The sequence below is a fragment of the Antennarius striatus genome, chromosome 19 (assembly GCF_040054535.1).
Source record: "Antennarius striatus isolate MH-2024 chromosome 19, ASM4005453v1, whole genome shotgun sequence".
Taxonomy (NCBI): domain Eukaryota; kingdom Metazoa; phylum Chordata; class Actinopteri; order Lophiiformes; family Antennariidae; genus Antennarius; species Antennarius striatus.
The window spans coordinates 17,704,230-17,722,979 of NC_090794.1; the positions used below are offsets into that span (position 1 = coordinate 17,704,230).

At 44.5% G+C, this 18,750-nt stretch overlaps 1 protein-coding gene across 4 annotated transcripts in view; it reads right to left on the bottom strand.

Annotated features, from left to right (window-relative positions):
- LOC137613012 (tyrosine-protein kinase Fyn) overlaps positions 1-14,328 on the bottom strand; it is an 83,126-nt gene extending 68,798 nt beyond the window's left edge. Inside the window, exon 1 of one of the 4 annotated variants that reach the window (XM_068341789.1) lies at positions 14,155-14,317. The gene's annotated coding sequence lies outside the window, so the exon portion shown is untranslated. Of the gene's footprint in view, positions 1-14,154 lie in introns of all 4 variants that reach the window. The other 3 variants (XM_068341791.1, XM_068341790.1, XM_068341792.1) reach the window with 3 other exon arrangements.
- Between the last annotated feature and the right edge of the window lie 4,422 nt (positions 14,329-18,750).

Here is an 18,750-nt window from a genome sequence, read left to right on the forward strand (position 1 = left end):
TTGCAAAAAGTGAGGTGGTCATCAACTAAAGTGCATAGGACATTTTTGTAACACCAGATGTTCCTAAAGTTATTCAGGTCTTTTGTCAATATATAGAAACCAAATTCTAGTTTTAAGCGACATCTGATGTTACAGCAGAAAACAGGAGCTGCTTCTTGAACAGTATTGTTTTCAATTGTCCTCTTCCTGGTCACATAAATTGCAAGTTTTGCCTCCCCAGAAATAAAATTTAAAAGCTGCCACTTTCTCTGATTCGACCTATTGTAATGAGATGAAATGAGAAAGAGAAACCAAAGAGATAATGAGAACAGGAGATCTGGTCTGAAACCGGTTCAGGCTCTGCTGCTTTTTTCATCACATTTATGATGTTTCTTGTGTTCTTTCCTCTTCACAATTTAATCCAGAAGGAACTGCGTTTAAAGGAACTTTTATGATAATGAGTAAATTACCAGTAAGAGTCAAATGTCGGAAAGAACTACTTTTTCAGTTGCATATTCCATCTTGTCTATTTTGGGGATCTGTGCCCAAGAACTGAAAGGATGTCCCAAAATACTCGAGCTGGCCTCCGTGTTTGAGTGAAACATGTGATTTAAACAGTCTTTACTGGCAGAAAATTGCCATTTGGCTTCTCCACATGTCTGCATTCACTCTACAGCCTCCTTCCTCTACTCCGCTCTCTTCCTGTCGCCTGGTACAGTCATGTCGAACAGGCTTTATGGGAGTTTTTGGAGGCAGAGCTGACTCCCTCTTTTCATCAGCAACCCCCTACAATAAAACATAATGACACCGGGGCTGCAGGGGGGGGTGGTCATTGAGCCACACAAAGCTGTCACATGACAGCCATTCTGCTGCTGCTGCCACTTGGCTACTGATGAGTGTGACACTGAATGGGTCAGACACACACAGCGGGATCCATGGAAAAGGCATCACTGTTAGGGTTCAGTTGTCACTGAGACAGCGGGCAGGAAGGAAGTTCAGCATGGCATGCATAGAGCTGTGCAAGCAGAGAGGTCACCCTTTTTTTGCTGATTTTTTTTTTGTTTATTTCCACCTACTTTCCCTCCAGTGGAATCAGTTGGATCTTCTGAGGTCACTCATCTGAATCCTGAAGAAAACCACCATCACTGAAATTTGTTTTGTCTTGAATAACTACCAAACTGATGACACCAATGTGATTCTAAAAGGTATTCCTGGGAGGGGAGTCACATTTCAAGGTTTAAATAAGCTAGCAACAGTGTACAACTCAACTCAGTCTCACTATTTTCCCATGTGAGGATATATTAAATATCTTTGGTCATGTAATACAGTAATACCTCATTACTTGCGGTTAATGCGTTCCAGGACCACCCACAAAAAATCCCAGAAATTCCGTGATATATCAACCAAATATTAATTTTTTATTTATGGTCATTTAAACGTTTATGAACCGGTGACGTGCGGTGAGGTTCACGACGGTGAGGTACCAATGGTAAAGTCAGCTCTAAGAGTCAAACAGAGTGGCTTATTTGCCATTAAATTAGCAGCCTGACATTAAAAACTGATTAAATGTACGACAGGGCGGGTTATTTCTTCTTCTTCTTCTTTTCCTTTCAGCTTTTCCCTTCAGGGGTCACCACATCAAATCAGTTGCCTCCATCCAACCCTGTCCTTTGCATCCTGTTCTCTCACACCAACTACCTTCATGTCCTCTTTCACTACATCCATAAACCTCCTCTTTGGTCTTCCTCTAGGCCTCCTGCCTGGCAGTTCAAAACTCAGCATCCTTCTACCAATATATTCACTATCTCTCCTCTGGACATGTCCAAACCATCTCAGTCTGGCCTCTCTGACTTTATCTCCAGAACCTCTAACATGTGCTGTCCCTCTGATGTACTCATTCCTGATCCTATCCATCCTGGTCACTCCCAGAGAGAACCTCAGCATCTTCATCTCTGCTACCTCCAGCTCTGTCTCCTGTCTTTTCCTCAGTGACACTGTCTCTAGACCAAACAACATCGCTGGTCTCACCACAGTTTTGTACACCTTTCCTTTCATTTTAGCTGAAACTCTTCTATCACACATCACACCTGACACTTTCCTCCACCCGTTCCATCCTGCCTGGACACGCTTCTTCACCTCTTTTCCACACTCTCCATTGCTCTGGACTGTTGACCCTAAGTACTTCAAATCCTCCGCCTTCTTGATCTCTTCTCCCTGTAACCTCACTCTTCCACTTGGGTCCCTCTCATTCACACACATGTACTCTGTCTTACTGCGGCTAACCTTCATTCCTCTCCTTTCCAGGACAAACCTCCACCTCTCTAGCTTCTCCTCCACCTGTTCCCTGCTCTCACTGCAGATCACAATGTCATCTGCAAACATCATAGTCCATGGAGATTTCTGTCTAACCTCGTCTGTCAGCCTGTCCATCACCATAGCAACAAGAAGGGGCTCAGAGCTGATCCCTGATGCAGTCCCACCTCCACCTTGAACTCCTCTGTCACACCTACACACACCTCACCACTGTCTTACAGTCCTCATACATGCCCTGCACTGCTCTAACATACTTCTCTGCCACTCCAGACTTCCTCATACAATACCACAGTTCCTCTCTGTCATAAGCTTTCTCCAGATCTACAAAAACACAATGCAGCTCCCTCTGGCCTTCTCTGTACTTCTCTACCAACATCCTCAAAGCAAATACTGCATCTGTAGTACTCTTCTTTGGCATGAAACCATACTGCTGCTCACAAATGCTCACTTCTGCCCTTAGTCTAGCTTCAACTTCTCTTTCCCATTACTTCATTGTATGGCTCATCAGCTTTATTCCTCTATAGTTGCCACAACTCTGCACATCTCCCTTGTTCTTAAAAATGGGCACCAGCACACTTCTCCTCCATTCCTCAGGCATCTTCTCACTATCTAAGATCCTGTTGAACAACCCAGTCAGAAACTCTACTGCCACCTCTCCTAGACACTTCCAAACCTCTACAGGTATATCACCAGGACCGACTGCCTTTCCACTCTTAATCCTCTTCAGTGCCCTCCTCACTTCATCCTGACTAATCTTTGCTACATCCTGGTCCACAACAGTCACCTCTTCTAGTTTTTGTTCTCTCTCATTTTCCATCAACTCTTCAAAGTACTCTTTCAATCTTCCCATCAGACTCCTGGCCCCAGTCAACAGACTTCCGTCCCTATCCTTAATCACCCTAACCTGCTGATGGGCTTGCACCAGGAGCTAGTATGACTAAGCCACTGTGGCTCAGTGTAGAAGAATTAAGCAAGCCACAAATAGCCACATTCTGTGTCCAAGACAGTTGCGTAGTGCGCGGACGACCGACGCTTGTTGCGGGGGGCGTGGGGGGGACACCCCCCCCTGGGGGAGTCTGGGAGGCCTGCCCCAGGAAATGTTTTAGAAAATGGGGTTGTTTTCCTGCATTTTCCTACAAAAATACACTAAAGTCACCAGTTCAAGCTGAACTCTCTTTATTTCTGTCCTACTTTATGCAGGAATGAATGTGAGATTCAACCATTGAAAACTGTGTGAAGATACAGTCATACAAAATATTACTCAATGTTTACTTATAAGTTTTACTTAGACTAGAAGACATTTTAACTTTGACCACCACCAACACCATTGGTATGCCATAGTTTATTTTATTTTATTTTTTTAATTCGATATGATTTTTCATTTCAATTTAAAAAGGCATGAAAAATATTAAGCGAGGTGAATACATATTTATATGCATCGCTGGTTATTCCTGCCGGTCATAGGTATCAAAAGTCTAAGACCACAAACAAGTATTGATAATATCTTTCATTGACCTTCTGATCGGTCTGTCACCACTCCTCCCCCCTCTCAGCATTCACCATTTGTTTATTAATGAGGACTTTAACACAAACTCTACTATAAAACACTGGATTCGTTTGATCGATGGTCCTAGCCTTGTTGTACACAAAGTCGCGGGTTCAGCTTGTAAAACAACAATATTCTGTTTTTCATTGGACGAGAGGAGGTCATGACCCGAGTGCATATTTAATGATCGAGCGCGTTCAGGTCACTTCGGTTATTTCCATCGGCATGCTTCAGCTAAATTCCGTCGGCATGCGGAAATAGTACTAGTACTAGCGCCACTCACTAGCGGAAATAGTGAGCGCCGCTCGCTAGCGGAAATAGCAAACGCTGCTCGCTAGCGGAAATAGCGAGCGCCACTCGCTAGCGGAAATAGCTAGCTCCGCTTGCTAGCGGAAATAGCTAGCACCGCTCACTAGCGGAAATAGCTAGCGGTGCTAGCGACCGACAAAGTTGTAAGTTTTAGCCTTTTTTCCATAAAAATAAGAACGCCACTGTGGCTACACAGTCTAAAATCCTTGTAGCCAACCTGGAATTTACTTCGCCTATGGCGAAGTGGCGAATGGCTAGCGCAAGCCCAGCTGCTGCACGTCCAACCGGTATAGATCAGTCTCTCCCTCCTTACTGTCCAACCTAGCATACAAGTCATCATAAGCCCCTTGTTTGGCATTTGCCATCTCTACCTTCAACTTACTTTGCATCTCCCTGTACTCCTGTCTACTCTCCTCAGTCCTCTCAGTGTCCCACTTCTTCTTAGCTAACCTCTTTCTCTGTATACACTCCTGTACCTCCTCATTCCACCACCAAGTCTCCTTATCTACTTTCCTTCCAGGTGACACACCAAGTACTCTCCTACCTGTCTCCCTGATCACATTAGCTGTAGTTGTCCAGTCATCTGGAAGCACCTCCTGACCACCCAGAGCCTGTCTTAACTCCTTCCTAAAAGTCATGCAACACTTTTCCTTTTTTAGCTTCCACCATTTCGTCTTCTGCTCTGCCTTTGCCCTCTTCATCTTCCTCACCACCAGAGTCATCCTACACACCACCATCCTATGCTGTTTGGCTACACTCTCACCTACCACTACTTTGCAGTCACTCATCTCCTTCAGGTTACACCGTCTACACAAGTTGTAGTCTACCTGTGTGCTCCTACCTCCACTCTTATAGGTCACCCTATGTTCCTGCCTCTTCTCGAAGAAAGTATTCACTACAGCCATTTCCATCCTTTTTGCAAAGTCAACCACCATCTGTCCTTCTGCGTTCCTCTCCTGGATACCAGACCTGCCCATCACATCCTCATCACCTCTGTTTCCTGCAACAACATGTCCATTGAAGTCTGCTCCAATGACAACTCTCTCACTTCTAGGCATGCTCTGCATCACTTCATCAAAGTCCAACCAGAATTTCTCCTTCTCCTCCAGCTCACATCCTACCTGTGGAGCATACTCACTAACAACATTTCATCAAGCCTTCTATTTCTAGCTTAAGACTCATCACTCTATCTGACACTCTTTTTGCCTCCAGGACATTCCTAACAAACTCCATCAAGATAGCTCCTACTCCATTTCTCTTCCTATCTACACCATGATAGAACAGCTTGAACCCTGCTCCTAGACTTATAGCACTTCTAGATGCTATCTATTGGCTGATGGCATCTAGAAGTGCGCTATGTTCCATGAGTCTCGGAATGCAGCTCACTCTGAGTGAAGCCGCTCATCTTGAATCACGAATATGCGAGGGATTACTGTACAGACGTTTTACTGGTATTTTCAAAACTGTCTAACTAGTCAAAAAACTAAAATATAATCTCTATTAATAAAAAATAAAAAAAGACGATTAATTCCACTAGATTTGTCATGAAGCTGAAATAGGGGAGTGATATGCTGGAGGCTTTGCAGAGGAGTCTTCAAGAGGTCACAAACTCATCTTGCTCCCTGACTGACTTTCCACCAATCAGCTCTGCCCCTTCAAGTCGTCTGGGACTCGGGCCTAGACGGAGGCACCCTGCTGTGAGGTAAACCCATGTTTGGTGATGGGTGACTGCTCCACCTCTGTGTCATTTGGACGCATCATGCCTTCTTCAGCTGAACACAAACCTGCCATCAGCCACCCTCTGCTGGTTCATTTTATGGCCAGTCTCTGAAAGGTTAGTGGGGCACTTCGCCATTTCACTAATACATCTAGAAATCTTACAGCTCTGGGCTACAGTCATTAGAGGGACTTAGAATAGCCTCAAATGGAGGCCCCCATCAGTACTGGTCAGATATTCAGCTGCTAGTGAACATGAACATTCTGAACATTTGTCATCTGGGTTGACAACACAACCAACCACATCACATGAAAATTATTTTCCAAAGAAATTGATGTTTTAATTTGTTCCAGTACAGTTGTGTCCTGTGCATACAGTATGAAAACAACATGATGCCAGCCACTACACCCTTACTGAAAACAGAAAACATACATCTATGCTAACATGAAAAGATATGACATGCTAAAGCACTTATTCAATCCACTCCCATGGGGTCTGGTAAATGTAATATAACTGAAATGTCTGGACCGCCAATGATGCCCATGAGGAGTGGATTAAAATGTGAATCAACACCACCACACCACAGAGGATCTGCCAGCTGATTAAGACATCACGGAAGAGGTCAAACTGTGGAGTGTTGTACCCATTAAGACCAGTGATGATAAAATGATCCCCTAAACATGAGTCATACAGCCAGGCTAGCATCTGACTGACAATTTTCATGAATTACATGTTTGCTTTATTAGTTGGAAAGCTTTGTAAATATTTTTTTTTGCTTTCTTACATCATTCAAGAGTGTGAAATTGGCCATTTTTGAAAGATTAACAAAATGTTCTAAAAAAAATAAGTCAGTAACACACAGCACCGACAAGCAGCAAAGCTCACAGGTCTGCATGCTGACTTATGGTGGTGTCTGGTACATTTCTGTGGGAGGTGAACAAAGATACAAGAGCTCCTCCACTGTGTTCTTCATGCAGGGTTCGTACACATTCAAAATTTCAAAATTCCATACTTTTCATACTTTCCATACTTGCGTGGGAAGCAATAATTAGAGAACATTAAAGTAATATCTTCTTGTCGACGCAGACCTTCAAGCTAGCATCATCCAGTGCAGCACATGGAAGCTTTGTTGGCCCATAGCATTGCCTTTTAACTCATACATGATATGAGATGCAGCTGGAAAATTCAGCAAATCAATTATGTATGAAAATTGAAAACTTTTAGGCCTCTTAACATGCATACAGACAGTATTTCTCTTTTCACCTCAAACGAGCAAATGCTCACCATACGTTGGCCCATATCATGAATACATTATATAGCAAAGAGATGTACATATATGTTGAGAAAGAAGCCGACACAACTTACTTGTGCCTGGCGGGCAGAAAGCGGCTTCAAAACCGCAAGCTGCTCAAATATTCAGTGGATCCATAGAGCCTCATACAGGCTACACGCCACAACCACATGAAATACATGTAAGAGTTTTTTTCTTTCTGTTTGGAAATGACTGAATATACGTTAAACATTCATGCGATTTCTGTATTTTATAGTCACCTTCTGAAGCCCAATGTACTTTCTTCAGATTAGGTGAGAAAATTGTTAAATTTACCATAATAAACTGGGTATAAAAACTCTTTCTGAATCATTTCAGAATGGACAAAAATATCTGTCTGTATGTACTAAAACTAAAGTGAACTAAAAAGCTGATGCTGAAAAAGTCCTGTCAAACTAGCATTTAAGGATGGCAGATTGATAGGCTGATATAATCAGGCTAGTCTGTAGCAGAAATAAATGAATCAGTACACTGGTATTCACTCATCATACTGGTTATTTATGTTCAGTTTCATCTGTATAGCTATATTTATTTATTAAGGGAATCAACTGTTTTGAATCACATGATGAATTCAAAATTTAACCAGTTTCTAACGGAATCGAACATAACCATGTCAGCAGGATTGCTCCTGTAGAAGAAGGATGAAGCATGGATTTAGCCATTACGATTTATCCGTTGGACTAAAGCTGTTTCTACTCAGCCTTAATGGTAACTGGACAAACACTGCCTGGAGAGGGTGCTGCTGCTCATCACTGACACTGGTCTACTACCCACACATGATAAGGCGAGTACTAAAATGCTGCATGCACAGAGTCAGAACAGCCCATCTCTTGATTCTCAGACATAGGGAGGAAAGCTGCTATAAGAACCTATCATTGTCATTGCAGTGGTGACAAGGCTAGAAATGTTCTGTTTGGGTTGTGGTAAGAAGAACAAACAAGTTCTGCTTCATTTAATCAGCAAGATTTACACACTTCAAATAAAGGCATTCCAGGGTGCTACAGAGTTATGCAAAACAGGCTCAAGAGCTAAACGGAGTTGCAGTAATGAAGAAAACGGTGAGAGACTAATAATAAAAATGTTGAGCAGGATAGGAGTGAGTGGTACTTCCTGGTTCCCTGTGCTGGCTTGTGCTCCACATGTAAATGAGCACTTGTGATCCTTTCCACAGAAAGTGAAACAACTCTCAATGACTACTTTTGGGCAGATACCCAAACAGGAAATCATGAAGATGACGAGCTATTGACGAGAGTATTACATTCATCACTCTGGCTCCTTATTTTAAAGGAAAAGAGTAAATATCAACTAAATAACTTCACAAAAACCTTAAGATAAACATTTCCACAGATTCTGTTTTTACATGTTTTCAGTGTATTTCTTTCACACATCATTTGCACCCTTGATTTTGCTGCAACAGTGACCCTGCAGCATATTCCCAGCTTGCAAACATTAATATCTTTTGAATGGAACTGATGTATCATGCAAAAAGCTAAATGATAGTGAATGCTTTTTTAGTCGTTGGAGGGAAAGGAATATTGGCAACAGTGATGGGGCGAAGCTGAAGGGCCTGCAGGCGTTCAGTGCTGATCATATGATCTGTAATTCCACTCTCACACGTCAGCATCCGCCCCCGACGGCTGGGTCAGAGCATCCATTCATCCGTGCTTCAACATTTACCCATCTGTAACAATAAGTTCATTTCAGCCTGTGAACGTCACAGCTCAGCCACCAAATACGAGGGCAGAGAGAAGAGAGGCGCATTTCATCCCTTTCCAGTGTAAGTGTAACACAAAAGCCAACATTGTTGTGGCGTCTTCCTGACCTCTGAGGTTCAGGCGTGATGCTGAGCACAGGAGAGCAGCTGACTGCACTCCCTGTCTCTAACGTATGAGCCGTAGCCGTCTGACGGCATCAGCTCCAACAACAGACCCCCCCACAGAGGAGAGAGGGTTCATCTTGCCGGGGGAGGCTGCATTTAATTACTGACAAAAACAGGGAGGTCTACTGAGATTGATGCAACACACAGAAGAGCCTTTAACCACGAGCTTTCCAGCGACACGTCACACACATCAGTGACTCAGAGTGTTTTGGGAGAAAGTTTCTGGTTTTCCTTAAACTTAGCTCTGTTCACTCTGCAGTTAGCTGGTTTTAACCTGCTGACAAATGTTATCACAGGAGCTCTGGACTGCCAAGAGGAGGAGGTGGTTTTCATTTACAGGGAAAAATGGGACAGAGGAAGCGGCACCAGAACTAGAGCTCTGTGAGCAGTCACTGGAAATGATCTCAGCCACATCTACAAACATCATGGCAACACAGGCCAGCTGAGGAAAACTCACATAAAGACAGCGAGACTTAAGGTGGTCAGAGCTTTGTAAAGTAATGTTGCGTCCACTCCCAACGCATTCCTCATTTATTAGCCCAGGAAGTCAACATTTAAGTCCATGGAAAGCTGCATTTAGATCAGAACTGCACCAGATGAATGTAATACAAGTTCAAGCCAAGAAACTCCAGCGACAGGAAAGACCATCAGGGTTGAGAATCCCAAAATGCCACACGACTTGTCATCAGAAGACAATAAATGTACCAGTAGGACATCAGATTATTGTAGCCGTGTCTCCAGATGATGTGAATCCAGACATGGCAGCGTTCCGTTGACTTTTGAAGCTAGCACAAGACTGACATCAGTCATGGTTGACGACAGGAGTAAATGGCTCATTGGTATCGGTCATGTGACTCACTGTGGAGATGTGAACAAACGTGGATGATCCTGCTGAGGAATTCCAGAGAGGAAATTAAGCCAGAAAATTGTTTTCAGTGTGAATGCAACCAAAGACTACCAGACAAAGGTCAGAATGCCCTTAACTTGTTGGACCATAGAGGAATATTAGCTGCTGAATAAAGTTGTGTCCTGTAAGAACACACTTCCTAACAAACATACTGACACCCTCGCTTTTGATTACAAACCCAGTTATAATGGTTTCAAGAAAACACATAACTGAGTGTTAGCAGCATTTATAGTCTGACGACACTGAGTGACGTTTTGTAGACACCACACACACGACTTGATGAGAGAACGACTGAAAATACACGGAGTCATATCTGACCACGTCAGTTCGGAGTAACTGTAAAATCCTTGTTTCATCAGAACACCAAAGTTGTTGACAAGGATATTACCTTTAGTTCTAACTAACACAACCAGCAAATAGTCATACTGAAATCAATAATCAGCCCATTGTTTGAGCACTAATAGATTTATAGATCAAAGAAAATAAATTCAGTAAAAATTTGCTCTGAAAACAGAACGGCTACTGGGCAAAACTTTGGATCCATTTGTTCCACGTCTTGGTTCAAAAGTTTGAAAATGAATTCACAAACAGCAAATGATAACAGCATCTTTCAGATCATTGGTCAAACACCAGTTTACTAGTTTATGTCAGAATCTACTGCATTTATTTGTTCTTGCTCTTTTCAAAACTAAACATATGGGTTTTTCGACAGCTTTTGGACAAAACTATTTATAAATGTATTTGTTTTCACATTTTAAACTACTCATGGAAAAGATACAAATAATATTACTATTTAATTAATACTGAATAAACCCTCATTTGACTATGATTGACCTCAACCCCTCCATTTCTCAGCAACAGAGCTAAACGCCTTCCAGAACACCAAAGTTCAGAAGGTAAAAAGGTGGAACTCTTAAACAAAAGATATTAGAAACCTTGCGTAAAGTTACAGATTTATGAGTATTAGAGCTGCTTTATACGGCCGCTGTCAGCTCTCTGCTCCAGCGACTAGTCAGGGTCCAAAACTGTATGGCTGCTGTCAAAGAGCTCCCATCAATAGCAGCGATACTTCACACCTGCACACCCATCTCTAAAGGCACACAGATGGACCACCGCTAAGTGGGACACACTCTTATAAAACATACGTGAAAAGTGCAACAAAGCATGTCAGCAGGAATACCAGCTCGAGAAAAGGTCACCCGACGTGACTCTCTGAGGCAATTCCATGACAAGGTCAGTTCCATTTTAAATTCACAGAAAACTGCAATTGCCTTTAAGTCTGCAGATACAACAAGACATACACAGTGACACGCGTGTCAGATCTGTGAGAAAATGAAACATACGCACCAAAAGTCAGAGCAAACAACTTGGTTTCTACACAGCCAGGCTTTTTCGCATTTCACCACAATGTGTTGTGTTGAATCAGTGGATCGATCAGATAATGAAACATTGGAAGACAAATTATCAAATGGTTTGCACTAATATTACTGAACTATTTTAATAGTCTCAGCTTGTCAAACCAAAAAATTACTTTCTAAATAAAAATCACCATTGAAAATGTATGACTAGTCACACGCATACATTTTGACTTTGTAACAGGGATCCATCAGGTTCTCTATGTGGCGAGCTCAACAGATGTTACATCACTGGTGAAATGAAAACAGAAGAACACTGCAGATGAAGGTTTCCTGCCTTTATCACCCGGGTTATTTATCACAACTACAAAGGAAACTGGTACAACTGGAGGTTCTTTAGGTTCCCTGTGTTCTCATTGTAATTTTTCTCGCCTCTGTGTGATAACCTGCTTCCAGGACAAAACGTCCATCTGTCAGCCGCTGACGGGGTGAACTTGTTTAGGAACTCTGTGCTGCGTTGAAGAGCAGCGTCAGGGAATGTGAAGCAGCTTAAATCAGACTGTCTAACTGGGCCTAACAAAAGAGACTTTCATCAGTGATACTGTGCATGTCTCACCGATTGTATAGTACTGAGAATAAAAAAAGAACAGACGGTAAGTCATAACTCATCCTGACAAGAACAGCGTTTGTCTGCAGAAAGCCAGGAGTCAAATGGGGACATCTGCACTACAGAACCTCACTGCAGAAACACCACATTCAACACAAAGCTGGAAGGAAGGATTTTGATTTAGCATGTAATTTTCTATTTTGCCAGAATACGCGCTGACTCTAATGGACATAAACTGATTACGATTCCTAGAATTCTGATCTGTAGACCTACGGCCTGCTCTCGAGTCATCTGCACAGCTTTGACAAAAAGTGACACCTCAGACGTCACGCCGGCTTCTTTCCTGTGTTTTGAACATTAATAGCACCTGCTCCAGCAGCTTGGGGACAGACCCGTCCTTCCAGACTTACAGTGTACTGTGCTTTCATATACACTGCACCTGCAGCACCTGACAGTACATTTGTGTAAAGAAAAAATCCTGCAGCAAAAGAAAGGAGGGGGCAGTTAAGGTTACGTTAGACTCTGCAGTTTCCCTTGAGAGCCACTTGAACTACAGTCATTGCTGGTGGTTCGTCTTGCTGTCTGATGCACACTGAAACGAGAGATGGCGTCATTAAGAAACACTTCTTGAGGGGGGAAACTCTTGAATGAATGCTAATGATGTTGGATGACAGTGGCAATCCAAACCTGGCCAGCTTTAATGGACTTACTGAACGGATGGAGAGGTGCTTATCAGTGTTTTAAAAAATTACAGATCGGCCAACAAGAGCACCTGACTGACATTAGAAAAAGGAGAGGAGGGAGAAAATGCCAAACATGTCATACTTGAAAAAGAGGAGGGCCGGCACCACTCAGGCATTCATACCCTCAGCAGGGGGTAATACATTTGATTTGTTAAAAAGAATTCACCAAATCACACAACAGATCTTCACTTTACACAAAAATAACAAAATACTACTATTACTGGTGACTGCAGTCTAAAAATTAATTCGGTTACATCAGGATCATCCCTCACATTACACACGGCGTGAGGTGTGTAAGAATGAAGTGTGACTGGTGGAGGAAGAATGAAGTTGAAGCTGAGAAGACCCCCTCCCTACAGTGAATCAGGAAATCCTAGAAGAAACTGTCTCCATCAGTGAGGATGATGAAGCCTGGACCTCACGGGACATTCCAATGGAGAATGATCCCAAGGAGACTTCAGAGATCACCTCATAGAATCCATAGGAAATCTATGGTGGGATTTGAAGAAAGTAGCAGCAGGTCAACCCGGACTACTCCAGAACTGAAGATTATCATCCTTCTGAAATGGGATGAAATTACTCAGGGATGCTGCCAGAAGCTGGTGCCTGAAAACTCAGCAGCTTTGCAGCAGGTCACAGCAGCTTCATAAGGGTGTTCACCAAGTAGGGGTCATGCTGGTCATTCAGGGCTGAACGGTATTTATAGGAAAAACATTACTGATGTCTGAGCTGTTTAAAAAGTTACATTTGATGAGTGCAAACCACTGATAAATAGATTTCCCAGTAAACCCAGCGCAGCATGGAGGGCTGGGTGGTGTTGTGACCACCACAGGTGGACGTTATGAACGTGGTGATGACGTCACACCTCCTGTGGAGGAATGCGACCTGGTCCTGACACTGAACACAGCTCGGCTTCCGTGCTAGAGGTGGTGTCCTTAATCTGACTTCACTCAGCATCAGTAGAGATGCTGATGGGAGAAGTGGGAGAGCCCGAGGAGGAGGAGGAGGAGGAGGAGGAGGAGGAGGAGGAGGAGGAGGAGGAGGAGATGGTAAACACTGGAACACCAAACCCCGATGTTCGCTGACGGCTAAAGGCTAACGGGACAACAAACAGACCGATAACCTATTTATCAATTAGTTTCTGCTCCTCCTTCATCCCGTTTAGACAAACGAGGTGTAAACCGGTGTGTGTGTGTGTGTGTGTGTGTGTGTGTGTGTGTGTGTGTGTGTGTGTGTGTGTGTGTGTGTGTGTGTCCCACACACTAAAAACAGCCGCCGCCTCCCCCTCCAGCCTCCCCCTCCAGCGGGGGGCTAGCCCGTTAGCCCGTTAGCTAGCTAACAGATGGAGCACCTCTACGTTCAAAGTGCGTCATTAACAATCACAACTACACAAATCAAAGTGATTCATTCAGTTTGCGGGACACTAGAGGGCTGAATGAAGCGCTACAATAGAAAATGGAGACTCTTACCCGTTCGAACACGTCTAATAATCCCGAGCAGTGTATTCCATTGGCGTTTTAATTAATTTATTAGCCGGTGATGAGGACGGTTGTGTGACGGTGTCCTGCTCGGCGGAGCCGCTGCGTTTGATGGCGTAGCTCTGCAGGGCCACGATGAGACTGCTGCTGCGTTCAGGGACGGGCGGAAATACGAGCACCGCAGCGCGGAGTCACACGATGAGTCCACAAAGGAAGATGCTGCTGACAACGTTCAGGAAAGTAGTTCAGGTCGTTCAATCCGGGTGGGAAGTTTGAAGAGTCATAAAAGTTAGAAGATTTATTTACGGAAATTGGTGTGTGGTTTATTTTAAGTTACGGGCAGTATTAACGGTATTGTTTGCAAACTGAATGAGTTTGTTTAGCAATATTATAACTTTGTGATAACAAAATTATATGAAATTAAATTACTACAATTATCGATACCTAATATATCTGATACTGCTAAGTCACCAATCTTGATTGGCGAATTAAATTCCTGAGCTTTGTTGAAATCATACCAGGCCCGGTTCTTTGACTGACAGAATGTTCGTCCAATCAGAGGATTGCAATGGGTGGGCGAGTAGTGAACGTGGTGTGTGTGTGTGTGTGTGTGTGTGTGTGTGTGTGTGTGTGTGTGTGTGTGTGTGTGTGTGTGTGTGTGTGTGTGTGTGTGTGTGTGTGTGTGTGTGTGTGTGTGTGTGTGTGTGTGTGTGTGTGTGTGTGTGTGTGTGTGTGTGTGTGTGTGTGTGTGTTCTTGATAAACAGATTTCTTCCATTAAGGTGTCGAGTGAAGCTGTGGTAAGGATCAGGAGGATTTTATCAAGTTAACACAGAAACACTAAGAGTGGGGAGTTTTGGTGACTTTTACAGGCTGAACTCAAAGGATTAAAATGAAATGAACAAACATTTTTAATGTTTTGTTTAAAATTCACAAACTTTATAACAAGTCTGTTGTAATTAATGGTTGAAGACCTGCTTCAAATTGTTATTGACTGGCGTGAAGAAAGAAAAAGGGAGACGCACCGTTATATGTTTTAACTTAAAGTTTGAGCGCCACCCTCTGTCTGCTTGTTAAACTACACCACAGACGTCTGTGTGAAGACACGCAACTGAAATACGATCCAAGAAATGAAATCTTGTTAAACTTCTTCCGTTTTAATTGTTATTGCAGCTAAAAAATTAAGTTATCACTTTATTCGAAATATGTGTGTGTGTGTGTGTGTGTGTGTGTGTGTGTGTTTATCTATATATATATATATATACACACAGTATACTGTATACATAGATATATACACACATATATATACTGTATATACATGTATGTATATATATGTGTGTGTGTGTGTGTGTGTGTGTGTGTGTGTGTGTGTGTGTGTGTGTGTGTGTGTGTGTGTGTGTGTGTGTGTGTGTATATGTGACCGATGTATGTCTTCTCTGCATTAATCACACTCTGGAACTCATGTGGTGGCAATAGCTCAGGTGGGGGTTTATTCTGCGTTCAACAACAAATGGACACAGGAGACAGTGTACAAGCTGAGGATTTCCCATATAGGCTACTATACCATACGTATATGATTTAGTGATCGTAAAGTGATTTTTATACAGCCAGATGAACAAAGCAAATCTCATTTCCTCTTAAAAAAATAAAATACAAAATAAACGTAGCATATTTTTCCACCATTAACTGTTACCATCTTTTTATATTATTTTAGCTTATTTAACCAAATCACATGAACTTGCAATAAAAAATACACATTAAATTATAACACTTGCAACATACTTGCGTTCAACAACAAATGGAAACAAGAAACAGTGTACAAGGTGTCAATTTGTGGACCAAAGCACATGTCCTGTCTGTCTCATGAAAATCCTCCGGCGTACTGAGGATTTCCCATATAGGCTACTATACTATACGTATATGATTTAGTGATCGTAAAGTGATTTTTATATAGCCAGATGAACAAAGCAACTCTCATTTCCTCTTAAAAAAATAAAATACAAAATAAGTAGCATATTTTTCCACCATTAACTGTTACCATCTTTTTATATTATTTTAGCTTATTTAACCAAATCACATGAACTTGCACCTCTCCAAGGAACCATCACCTTAACGTGGTGGAGAGGTTTGTGTGCCCTAAGGATCCTGGGAGCTATGTTGTCGGGAGTCTTGTACTCCTGGTAGGGTCACCCAAGGCAAACAGGTCTCAGGTGAAGGGCCAGACAAAGAATGGTTCAAATATCCCATGAAAAACGGAAAAGGGAAAACTGTGACCCTGCCCGGAGGAAGCCCGGGGCCCACGTCTGGAGCCAGGCCTGGACGGAGGGCCCGTCAGCGAGCGCCTGGTGGCCGGGTCTGCCACGGGGCCCGGCCGGGCTTAGCCCGAAAAGGCAACGTGGATTCTTCCCACCCCTGTGGACCCACCACCCGCAGGGCAGACCGATGGGGTCGGGTGCGCTGCCATATGGGTGGCAGTGACGACAGGGGGTCACGACGGACCAGACCCGGGCGGCAGAAGTTGGCTTTGGGGACGTGGAATGTCACCTCACTGGCGGGGAAGGAGCCGGAACTTGTGTTGGAGGTGGAGCGCTACCAGTTGGATCTGGTGGGGCTTACCTCCACGCATAGCCTCGGTTCTGGATCCAAACTCCTGGATAGGGGTTGGACCTTGTTTTACTCCGGAGTTGCGTCAGGCGCAGGGCGGGTGTCGGGATACTCACAAGCCCCCGGCTGAGCGCCGCTGTGTTGGAGTTTACCCCGGTGGATGAGAGGGTCGCTTCCCTGCGCCTTAAGGCTGTGGGGGGGAAAACTCTGACTGTTGTTTGTGCATATGCACCAAATATCAGTTCAGAGTATTCGGCCTTCTTGGGGTCCCTAAATGGGGTCCTTGAAGGGATCCCTGCAGGGGACTCCATTGTTCTCCTGGGGGACTTCAACGCACACGTCGGCAATGATGGAGACACTTGGAGGGGCGTGATTGGGAGGAATGGCCTCCCTGATCTGAACCCGAGCGGTGTTATGTTGCTGGACTTCTGTGCTAGTCACGGATTGTTCATAATTAACACCATGTTCGAACACAAGGATGCTCATAAGTGTACCTGGTACCAGAGCACCCTGGGTCGGAGGTCAATGATTGATCTTGTGATCGTATCATCTGATCTTCGACCGTGTGTTTTGGACACTCGGGTGAAGAGAGGGGCAGAGCTGTCAACTGATCACCACCTGGTGGTGAGTTGGGTCCGTTGGCGGAGGAAACCTTTGGATAGACCTGGTAAGCCCAAACGAGTAGTGCGGGTGAACTGGGAACGTCTGGAGGAGGACTCTGTCCGTGAGGCCTTCAATTCACACCTCCGAAGGAGCTTCTCGTGCATCCCTGTGGAGGCTGGGGGCATTGAACCTGAATGGTCGATGTTCGAAGCTTCCATTGCTGAAGCTGCAGCTGAGAGCTGTGGTCTCAAGGTCTTGGGTGCCTCAAGGGGCGGTAACCCTCGAACACCGTGGTGGACCCCGGTGGTCAGGGAAGCCGTCCGACTAAAGAAGGAGGCCTTCAGGGGCATGTTGTCCCTGGGGACTCCTGAAGCAGTTGCAGGGTACCGACAGGCCAAAAGGACTGCAGCCTCGGCTGTGATGGAGGCAAAACAGAGGGTGTGGGAGGAGTTCGGAGAGGCCATGGAGAAGGACTATCGGACGGCACCAAAGTTGTTCTGGAGGACTGTCCGACACCTCAGGAGGGGGAAACCGGGAACCATCCAAGCTGTATACAGCAAAGATGGGACACTGTTGACCTCGACTGAGGAGGTTGTCGGTCGGTGGAAGGAACACTTTGAGGAACTCCTGAATCCAACTACCCCAACTGACCCGTCCTCTGTTGCAGAGGCAGAGCTGGAGGATGATGGGGGATCAGAGTCAATCTCTCGGGGCGAAGTCACCGAGGTAGTTAAACAACTGCACGGTGGCAAAGCCCCGGGTATTGATGAGATTCGCCCGAAAATGCTGAAGGCTCTGGGTGTTGAGGGGCTGTCGTGGATGACACGCCTCTTTAACATTGCGTGGAAATCTGGGACAGTGCCGAAAGAGTGGCAGACTGGGGTGGTGGTTCCTCTTTTTAAAAAGGGGGACCAGAGGGTGTGTGCCAATTACAGGGGCATCACACTCCTCAGCCTCCCTGGGAAAGTTTACTCCAAGGTGCTGGAAAGGAGGGTCCGGCCGTTTGTCGAGCCTCAGATTGAGGAGGAACAATGTGGGTTCCGTCCTGGTCGTGGAACAACGGACCAGCTTTTTACTCTCACAGGGATCCTAGAGGGGGCTTGGGAGTATGCCCATCCAGTCTACATGTGTTTTGTGGAATTGGAGAAGGCATATGATCGTGTCCCCAGGGATATACTGTGGGAAATACTGCGGGAGTATGGAGTGAGGGGGCCTCTTCTCAGGGCCATCCAATCCCTGTACGCCCAAAGTGAGAGCTGCGTTCGGGTTCTCGGCAGTAAGTCGGACTTGTTCCGAGTAGCTGTTGGCCTTCGCCAGGGCTGCGCTTTATCACCAATTCTGTTTGTGATTTTCATGGACAGGATATTGAGGCGTAGTCGTGG